The sequence below is a fragment of the Mangifera indica genome, chromosome 20 (assembly GCF_011075055.1).
Source record: "Mangifera indica cultivar Alphonso chromosome 20, CATAS_Mindica_2.1, whole genome shotgun sequence".
NCBI classification, from domain to species: Eukaryota; Viridiplantae; Streptophyta; class Magnoliopsida; order Sapindales; family Anacardiaceae; genus Mangifera; species Mangifera indica.
Genome location: NC_058156.1, coordinates 913,035 through 924,462, shown reverse-complemented (window position 1 = coordinate 924,462; position 11,428 = coordinate 913,035). Strand labels below are relative to the sequence as shown.

Genomic DNA, 11,428 nt, shown 5'->3' with positions numbered 1-11,428 from the left:
TGGTTACCGGCTTCACCGGTTTTTTTAACTTCCAGGCAACACATATTCTATAAAACTCACCTGAGCCCGCCTTTTCAACGCCATAGCTTCATCACTGTTCCCACTCTGTTTAGGTTCTCTTTAGATAGAGAGGCTTCTTTCTTTTACTATTTTTTGTTCGCTGCGCGGCTTTCCTGATTCCCTAGTCCTTTTTTTTATTACCAGAGTTTTGGAAGAGGGCGTCGCTGAGAGATCCGAGTTTTTGAAATTTGAATAAAGAGAGAAATGGCGGTTTCTAGGGTTTCATTTGGAGAAGTCGTGGCTGTTGCTGCTGCTGCTCTCGTTTCTGCTATTTTCTTGCCTGCTACTTATGTTCAGGCTTCTGGGCCCGCTCCTGCCCCCACCAGTGACGGTTAGTTCTTTTAATGCAGACGAGCGTAGGTTTTAATTTCTCTTTGCAGATCCCATGGTTAATCGATTGTGCCTCACATTCTTTTTTCTCAAATCGGGTTAAGAAATTTCAGTAATGGCTTTCTTTATAATTGAGTTTTTGAAATTTGAATATTTATGACCGTTGTTTGGATAACAAAGTCATGGAGATTTCTAATTTCAATTTGGATTTGAATCAAGTATTTAGCTCAAAACTAGAATCTCCAGCTAAAACTCAAGATTTAATTTGTTCGAACTGATATATGGTAATGTTTAAGAGATTAACAATAATACCAAAAAAGAGAATAGTAACATTAGATAGATGAATCATTGACAAACCTTTAAACTAAAAAAAGAGTTCTAATTCAAATCTACTCATTCAAACTGAACACAAAGTTGAGTCCAAATTAGTTTAGTTCAAATTTATCCCTAGTTACTTAAATGCTTGAACATTCTAAATGCTAAGATGAATAATACCCATGTTAGAATATAGATGAACATATAGACTAAAATTATGTACACTTAGTTTTAAATACTTAATTAAAAACTCAGGTAATGTGTCATTATGTGATTGTATGTTACTTCGTCTTTAATTCAAAATTACATAATTATATATCATTATATAATAATACATCATTTGATACTGAATACTTAAAACTGAATTCACATAATTTTATTGAATTTGCACTTATAAGATTTGTAACATTTGTTTTCAAAGACGTGGGCATGCGAAGAAATGTAAAAAAGTGATTGCAAATTTGTGAATTGGGTTTGATTTGTAACGGTTTCAGGGACATCGATTGACCAAGGGATCGCTTATGTGCTGATGTTGGTGGCGCTGGTGCTCACTTATCTCATTCACGCTGCTGACTTGTATTAAAAGCTCGTAAATTTTTTTGGAAGATTCGGATTTGGATATGAAGGTGTTCGTTTAACTCATGAGAGCGAGAGATGATTACGAGTAATTTGTGTCGGATGATGTTTCTGCTTGATTCGTCTAAGATATTGGGATTTGTTTGTACCTGGTTTTTGTTGGCTTTGACGAATTGTTGTTGGGCTTGCAGCCATTGACAAGGTTCTTCCTGTGTAAGGAGGCACTATCGCGTTGATCTAGACTGCGATAATGAAAATGGCAAACACAGAAAGCAACTAACAGTTAACCAGTAACCATGGAATCAAGCAAATAACAAAACATGATATGCAGTTTCGACCACAATGAGCTTTCACATTCCACTTCCAGAAAGGATTCAGAACCTATTGTAACATTAACATATACCATTCAGCAAAAGCCACCACTCATCACCACAACTAAGGGTGGATTTGATCTAAATTGAGCCGAGGCTGAGGCTGGCTCAAGCTTGGATCAAGGTCATTATACCCAGCTTGAGCTCAAATTTGAGTTCATTTGAGCTGATGCACAGCATCATTGGAAAGTTGTTTATAAAGTGAACAATTTCACCAGCTAGATGAACAAACAAGTTGATCTGAGCCAAGCTGCCAAACAGGAGCTCCAACTCCTGTTTGACTAGTTCAAACCAAGCTATAGATTCAATCCACCCCTAACAACAACCAACTAATGAAAAGATATACAATCAGCTACATTTTGCTACCATGCCACCCCTGCAACATTATAAACGAATAGAATTGGTCTTGTCAGGCAGCTTCCAACTCAAACACAACTGCATTGAAGAATTATGCATCTTATTTAGGCAAATATCACTTCAGCTACAACTAACGAGAGATGGTGCCATTTCTATTATTCCATTTAACACTAGTCTATCACAAAATGAGCATTCAAATGTAAGAAATAAAGTTCCTTGTCAACTTCAAAAATTCTTCATTGATATGCAGATTTTAATAATTTGGGTATTCATCAATATATTAATGGCATTCCCTCAGTTGAAAATCAGAGGGGGAAAATTATGAAAAATTGTTTCATCAACATTACCAAAATAAACCACAGTTGAAAATCCTAACAATACAAAATTTCCTCAAGCTTTCTTGCCAGCCGGGCCTGATTCCTGCTGACCTGGGTCAGCTAATGAGAATTTCTTCACTTTCTGAATGAAAATAAATGAGAAAAGTCAGAAGTATATCAGGGAATATTGCATTTACAGGCGAAACATTGTAGTACAATAAGCTAACGGCAACTGGAATCTCAGCATAAAAGCAGGCAAATATCAAGGAAAATTAAGAGAAACCAAGGCTGGAAAAGACTATAAAAAGAGAAGAGAAGAAGATGAAAAGATGAAGGAAGAATTGAGTAAAAATCTTTAAGGGACTTTCAACCTGGGGGGACTGGCACCTCTATTGCCAGAATATCTTTCTATTGTTTTCATTTCTGTTGAGAGAATAATTGTTTTGGAGTGTGGGGATTGAGCATACTAAATATAATTCCTTGTTTTGTGTTGAATATTGGAGTAAGACTGTTTAGTTGGTGCAGTTCCCTAACACATTAATTCGTATCAATCTGTATGTATACGTTATTAACAAAAGTTAATAATGTTGCATCGTTCAAAACATAAAGCAAGAACTCCGAAATTACATTGCTTTATTTCCTTACTGTCTTCTGGCTGAGCTAGAGATTTTACAAAACTGATTACAAAAGAAGCATATTCAAAATCTCAAAAACTGGTTCTTAACAGGAAAAGTGAGTTTACCAGGCATATTGAACACTCAAAACCTCATATTAATTTGAGCTTTACCCATTGCACCTACCATGAAACAAAATGTCTTATGCTAATAATAACATTTAATTCAAATTCAACTTAAACATGAAAGATTTCTGAAATTTCAACTTAACTGAAACCACAAACCAATGAATCCAACCAAATTAAACTCAAAATGTATATAATAAATAACAATATACCTTGTTGACGGCACACTCTCTTAAAGCTTGCAGAAGATGAAGACATTTGTCTTGGTCGAATGAAGATTGTGTAACGCAATTGAGAAGATCCAGCGCCTGTTGTGCGCACTCCGGCTTATCGCTTGTTTTCTCCATGGCTAATTTTAGAGCTTGGGTTGATTATCAGATTAGGGTTTTGCTATTTGTTGAGAAAGGCAGTAAAACAAAATAAATTAATTATCTAAGGTTTGAGGGACTATATGGTAATCAGGAAAATTTTGGGGGAAAATGAAGTTTCTCCCGCTGTTATGAAACGGCGGCTTTAATGGCTGGCTTGGCCCTGTTATGCACAGTAGATTGGATTGCAGCTCAGATTGGACGAGATCCAACTCCTGGTGAAACATTGAGCTCGTTTTTACAAACGAGTTTATTTGAATATTTAAATTTAAATTAACTCAAATTAAATTTAAAATTTAATATTTTTAAACCCAAATTCAAGTTTTAAATCAATTTCAAGTTAAATGCTCATATTTAAATTGATTTTAAGCTCAACTTTATTCGATCCGAATCAAATACAGCTCTGGTACGCCACGTTTTTGTTCAAACGTACCGCGTGTCTGAATCTGACGTAACCTACACTTCAGCTTCGCCGGTTATGTGGGATTCTTCTGCATTTTAAATTGGGCCTCAATCCAACTTGTTGCTCTACATGAGCCCAAGTCGTTGGCAAAATTGTAGCATCTTGTTAACCCATAAGGACTGGACGATACCTAGGCAAAAGCCCACTTTCAGGAGAGGAGAGCATCAGATTGGATTCGAGCTGAAGTTTGAACGGGTTCGAAAGAAGCTTAAGAGTTTGAGTTTGAGAATTTAATATTTTCAAATTTAAACTTTAGAGGTTTTTGGCTCATAAAGCTCACAAGTTTAAAACATTTAATAGAAATCAATTAAAACAATATCGTTTCAATCAATACTCATTAAAACGATGTCATTTTAATATTGAATTGAATTTAAAACCTGATTCGACCTCAAACTCAAGCAGAACTCAAATTTGATTATTCACAAATGAGCCAAATTTGAGCTCATGTTTGACTCCACTTAAGAAAACTCAAAGTCAAACTTAAACAAACTTAAATTTAATTCGGTTCGAATCTAACTACAAGAGTGGACTTTAAAAAATAACCACATTTTAGACTTTTCTATTCATATAACCATTAAATTCGAGTTTTAAAAAATTACTTTTTATATATACAAAAATTTATGTCATTTGGCACATTTTACTCAATTCACATCGTGTCATGTAAGCACTCATCGATATGATTCGTAATATATACATTAATAGTGAAGAAAGACAATCATTATAGCGATTGAAATTAACATAATTTAAAAATAAAATTGAGTTTAATTAAATAAATTAATTATATAAATAAAAATCAAGAGTTTTTTCTTTTTAATTTAAATAATATATCTTTACAAGAGGAATGAGTTGATGAAAATATCTTAACAAATTAGAATTGGGGATTCAATCAAATTCAAAGCATGGGAAATTGTACGTAATAAGTGAAAACCGACAGCACAGGAAGTGCGTGTGTGGGCTGTGGTATTAATTCCTACATCTAAGATCATGAGATAATGACCCATAAATCTTACATAAATTGACTGTAAGATTAGGGATGAACAAAGTCTAGAGTCACAAAGCTGTCGGCAGCTGGATTTGGCAAAGCAGGAATGGGGCCACTTGCCTGCTTTGCCACCCACAGCACATGAATGGGCATTTATGATATGATCCTTGTTACTTCCCCGTATAGTCTCAAGTTCATCGACCAGCCAAGAGCTGGGGCCCTCAAAATGAAACGCAACATCTTTTTCTCCTTATTTTCCATACACATTTCACGTGACTCCCTTGACTCTTGCATCACTTCGAATTCTTTAATCCATAGTTATTAATACTCCGTAATATATAATACGTATTTTATGATATAATATAGATAAAAAATATAATAAAATTATATATATTTATTTTTTGTATATAATTTATATACACAGATAAGATGTTATTATGTGATTGAATATTTATTTATCATATGATGATACATGTTTTAAAATAACCTAATTACATGATGACACATCATTGTGTATATGAATTATACACTAAAAATAAATATACATAGTATTGCTAAAAAAAATACATATTATAAAATATATCAAATTAATATGATATTATAAAGGGCAAATGACTATTTCCCACCCAAGGTATGTGGTTTTTCCAATATTTCCCTCGTTAACTTTGAAAATCTCATTTACCCACCTATAGACGATTAAAACTAATAGTTTTAAGGGTAAAATCGTTATTTTGTCTGTATTATAAAAAATAAACTTAAATTTGATTTAATTTCCTCCCTAAATCCTAAAAATTAACAATTTTCCCCAACCCAAGTTTTAAAAAGCATTTTCCCCCCTAGGGTTTTCAATTTTTCAGATTCAATTTTTCAACACCGTTTCTTCCTCTCCGGTGACCTCCAGGCAACGCCTCTTCCTTTCCAATATAGTCTCCTTTAGGCGGCTCTCCTGGTAGTGCTCGTCGTCTTCGTCGACGAGCACTCATAGGAGAGCCCCAAAAGGAGACCGTACCGGAGAGGAAAAAGCAACACCAAAAAATTGAATCTGAAAATTGGAAACCCTAGGGGGAAAATGCTGTTTTTTAAAACTTAGGTTGTGGTGAAACTATTAGTTTTAGGGTTTAGGGGGGGAAATAATATAACTAACGGACTTAGTTAATTTTAATAGACTATGAGTGGGTAAATGAAATTTTCAAAGTTAACAGGAGAAACTTAGAAAATGCACATACTTTTGGTGGGAAATAGTTCTTTGGCCTACAATAAATATATCATATAATATAATACGTATCATATAATATAATACGTATTATCGATACAGATTAATATACTTTTTTAAAAATTGATATAATATGGGTATATATAAAAAATCTTAAATTTTTAACAATGTTTACACTATTTTTTAAAGTGAAAAGTTTTATTATACGACAATTGATATTTGATATAGAAAATTAAATTTTTGATATATGATATGATACATGATTCGACTACCATGTTTTAAACCATTCAATTAACATACGCATTTTACTTTATGTTTTGAAAGTTCATTATTAAATTCTGCAAACAAAAATCATGATGAACTCATAACAATAAATTGTCATGAATAGGGATGACAACGGGAAAGGGAGGGGTAGGAAGGCGATCTCAATCCACTTCCCCATCCTCGTTATGGGGAAGACAAAGATTTTCTGTCCCTTCCTTATCTCCACGAGAAAAAATTCTTCTTCTATCAATTTGGAAAAATCTCCTCCTCATACCCTTTAAACACAATATAAATATATTAAATAACAAAATTAAGTAAAATTAAAACTAATTCATTGTTTTAAATATCGTAAATATCATATATTAACTTCTTTAATATACACAACAAAACTTAAATAAATTTGAAAAATATAAATAATTTAAAACTATAAAGATATGTTAATATTTTAAGTAAATATATTAATATAAAGAGATAGGGATGGGGATGCGGACGGGGACGAAAACGAAAGCAGGTAAAATGGGAAGGGGACACATGTATCTTCATCCTTGATTGTAGAGATTTTTTTGTTCTACTCTCTTTTCTAGTTTTTATCAGGGAACCTTTTCCCTGTTAGGGTCAGAGTTTCCAAATTTAGGCCAAAATTGTCATCTCTAGTCATGAACCCAACCTAGATAATTATTGGAGCTTAAGCAAGGATAGTGATAGTTCCAGACTTGTCAAAAAATTGTAAGTGGAGTCATGTTCTTCGATGATTTTTTATCATCAATTATAATTTTTATTCTTCCTCAAAAATGATATGATTAGATCCGAATTGAGTAAGCTCGATAAAATGTAGTATTTAGCTTGATGCGAAACGAATTTAAGTTAGAGATTTAGTTTGACAAATTGACTCAAATTCAATTTGAATTCCCCTTGGTTGTCAATTGATAATATTATTTATTTCATAAATAACAATTCGACAACATATTCAACCAACTCGAATTGCTCATTATAGACCCAAATTAAGCTTGAGCAAACCTATATTCGACCTCTGCTTGACTTGAATATAGCCTTATTTGAGGATTTTTTTCTTCTTCATCTTTAGCAATCCTTTTTCTTCTTCTTTGTCAGTTTATTCAACAAATGTATCGTAAATTGAGTATGATCTTAGATGACTTGAGTCTCCTTGAATCCAAATCTAGAGATAATTAAAACTCTCCACTATTAGTACATGTATTAATGTCTATCTATAAACCCAGATGACAAACAATAAAATTATATGTACATACTTTTGAATATATAATTAAGTATATATATGATTTATCATCATTTGATTATATGAATTTAAATTAATGATAAAATAATATTTAATTATATTATAATATATCATCTATATATTTAATTATATTCTCAAAAATATATACACATCACATTATTTGATGACAAAATATGTATATTATTAAATATTCAAGGTATAATTAATTAACATTACGTCTTAACACATTAATAAAATTATATATTCTCAATTTTAAATATTTAATTAAATAATTAAATAATATATCATCATATAATTAAATATATTTTATTATATAATAATACAATATTCAAATATTTAATTAAATACTCCATAACTTACATATTTCACACGTGCACACTCTTAAGGAGAAAATTTTAGCTCTTAGGCCGGGAAAGCCTGTTTCTTCATGGACCAGAATGTGGATACAGGTGTCCAGCAAAAGAAAAGAGTCCACATCAGCATACAAGAGTCGGGACCACGAATCACAGCGGTAAATAGTGATTGCTGAGCTGGGAGTTGTGGGGGACCCGGGGACCAGAGTGACTAGTGGGACACTTGCAGTGAACGAGGTGGTGGGATACCGTTAACCTGACATTACGTGTACGGGTAAGATTTAATTTCACTGTAGCCGGAGAATATCAAAGGTCTGCTGGAATTGTTTGTTCTTTAGTTGGATGAATCATCAATTTCTGGAGCTTTGTGCCTGTAGAAACTGTGGCTTCTTTTCTGTGATTTCGAAGACCAAAAGCAGGCTTCCATACCCAGCAAGCTCTAAAAAACTCAGAAATTTTTATCTGGGTTAATTAATATCAGTACCATTGTACAAAAGATAGCTCAAAAACAAGTTAAATTGAAGAGTTGGGATGATGGGTTGGTGGGATTTTTATTTAAAAACTCATAGAATTCATATGACTTGGGGGGCCACAAATTTAAATTGTATTGTGTCCAGAAGATTTGAAAGATCCCAGTTGCTGGATAGCTTGGTGGGTTCATTAACTCCATGAATAGAAAGCCTGAAGATTTATTGACAAAATGCAGCAGAGAAAGGGACACGTCTATTAGCCTTTAATACACTGGTGTAGCTACAGCACAATGTTCATCAGCAAGAACCAGAAAAAATTATGCTCAGAGGAATGAAAAAATGAAAAAAAGTTACAGAGGAAATGGGTCACAAGACAAAGAAAAGGACATGCTGGGGTTTGAAGGGTAAGTTTATTATGGTGATTACCAAGGCTGGGATGGTTGATGTCAGGTATAAAGACAGTGTACTGTAAATACTAAAGTGACAAATTTTATTTAATAAGTTCTTGGCTTTTGGTTCAGGTAATAAGGTGGCTTCTTTATGAAGCTTACCTGGTATGAGCCATGGAAAATTAGTGCCGTGAAGGGTACAAATATAGCCAAAATCTGGCCGCTCTTGATCCAGCTAACCATGGGACCAGCATTGATCGAACTCTTGGAAGTTGAACCATCCATTTCTTTCATTTCTCAAAGGTAGTAGTCCCTTGACAGCCCTTCTGAGGTAGCTGTGCGTCCAGGATGATCTGGTGACATCAAAATCAATTTATGTATAGGCGGTATTTGGTTCATCCATGTGAAATATTATTTCGATAACTTATCCTTTATTATATAAATTATTTTGTTTGATTTATTTGATAATAAAATATTTTAATAATCTTTGATTATCAATAATAATATAAAAAATATTCTGATTACGATCTTTACGATTATCAAAAGAATCTTGATTTTATTATAATATTATTCGTATAAATTTTTAGAATAAAAATATTTTTATTTTTAATTAATATAACAAGTAACATAAAAAATATTTTTAAATAATTATACCGAATATTATTTAAGTGAAATAATATTTTAATATTTTTTTATTATCTCCACCCAAAAACAACAATTATTTATAACTATTAATCATTATCAAATATAATAATAACATATACCCAATATTATTTTAGCTATTTTATCTTTGTGGTAATATTTTTTTTAATGTGTTTGATTCAAACTGTACTAAATCGAGAAAACAACTCTTGATTAAACATTAAAAGGGTGCTCCAACTCAAACAAGGGTTCTTCGATACCCTTGTTTGTGGTAATATTTTCATTATCAAACATAATAATAACATATGCCAAATAATATTATAACTAATTTATAGTTGTGGTAATATTTTCTTTAATGTGTTTAATTCAAACTACACTAAATTAAGAAAGTATCTCTCGATTAAGTACTAAAAAGGTACCCAACTCAAATAAGGGTATTCGTTATTCTAAAAAATATCTCTGAACCATACTTGGGATAATTTTATAATCAGCTAGGCAGAGCGCCGTCTCTATTTCTCTAATTTTGCCTTCTTGGAACACATTTTGATACCAATAACCGCAATACAAGAAAAAGAGTAGATTATGAAATTATAGAAATGAGAATTTAGTAAAATTATTAATTAACAAGTTGAACTTGTAGAGGCTTCACCAACAAACAAGCGCACATGAGATGGGACCCAAAGGCAAATCCCTCATCTTCACTAGAAAAGCCTTGGCAACATCTTTACATCTTATCCTTTATGTTTTCACCCTCTTTTGTCTAGATGACCCATTGACCACTGCCACTACTACTATCACTATTAACCCACAACATCCTATATTCTGACAAGCCACCTTACATTGTCATTCTCACACTCTCAATTACACCCAACGTCTCTCATCTTTTGTTGCATTCATATTGAGGTGACATGGTAACCTTGTCGTGGCCATAGTCCACAATACTCAACCTCCCTCTTCTATTTAAGCCCCATGTTGTTTCACCAACATTCATCCTAAAATTTTCTCTTTAAAAAATTTACCTCACGATTTTCATCACGATGTTGTTGTTCTTCTTCAAGATCTTCCATGTCCTCTTCGTCTCCATCATTGTTGTATTTACAAAACAAAACATTTACATGAGCAATAAAATATAAGTATACGCATAATATATCATAATATAATTAAGTGATATTAAATTAAAATTAAAATAATATACAATCACCTAATTACACATCATCTACTTTCTTTTAGTTTGTAGATTGTAATGTCATTTTGGTATTTAAAGTTTTCTCTCTTATCATGTATAGCAAGATTCATATCTGATATTTGAATTCCAAATATAGATATTTTGATGAGTGGATCCAGGACTATGGTTAGATTTGAGACGAATCGAGTTCAAAATATAGATATTTTGATGAATGGATCTAGGACTAGGGTTAGATTTGAATCAAACCGAACTCGAACTCGACTCGATTTACATATAGTTAAGCTCGAGTTTGAGTTCGACTTTGAGCTCGTAGAAGTCAAACTCGAACTCTATTCAAATTCTGTTAAACTCATTTTTCGTTATTAAAATGACATCATTTTAATACATATTAGTTAAAATAACGTCGTTTTGTATCAAAATTTTTAATTAAAAAATTTGACGAGTAGCTCGTATAGGGCTAACTCATTTCGAACTCATTCAAATTAAATTCGAACTCAAACTTGAAAGGGCTTTGTTTGAGTCTAGCCCTATCTAGGACATTTCATATTTTGTCACGTTTTTGTTATTGCAAAAATAAATCTTTTGATTACAACCATTTAAAGCATGCTAAGCTTAATATTAATGAAGAAAATAATAGCCTTTTTAATCTTCAAAATACACACTTGTTTACGTGTAGACTAATCAAGTTAATTTCAATTCAAAGAAATTTTAAAAAATAATTAACAAATTCCTCTTCACCGGTACAATTTTTTTTTTCCCTTTCAATAATTATTTTTGT

At 32.2% G+C, this 11,428-nt stretch overlaps 1 long non-coding RNA gene across 1 annotated transcript; it reads right to left on the bottom strand.

The window, feature by feature from the left end:
• Positions 1-2,221: 2,221 nt before the first annotated feature.
• Positions 2,222-3,713, bottom strand: LOC123204009. Its single transcript, XR_006499436.1, has 2 exons — positions 3,278-3,713; positions 2,222-2,468 (listed from the first exon to the last, which is right to left on the bottom strand). It is a non-coding gene; the product is annotated as an uncharacterized LOC123204009 (long non-coding RNA).
• Positions 3,714-11,428: the final 7,715 nt, after the last annotated feature.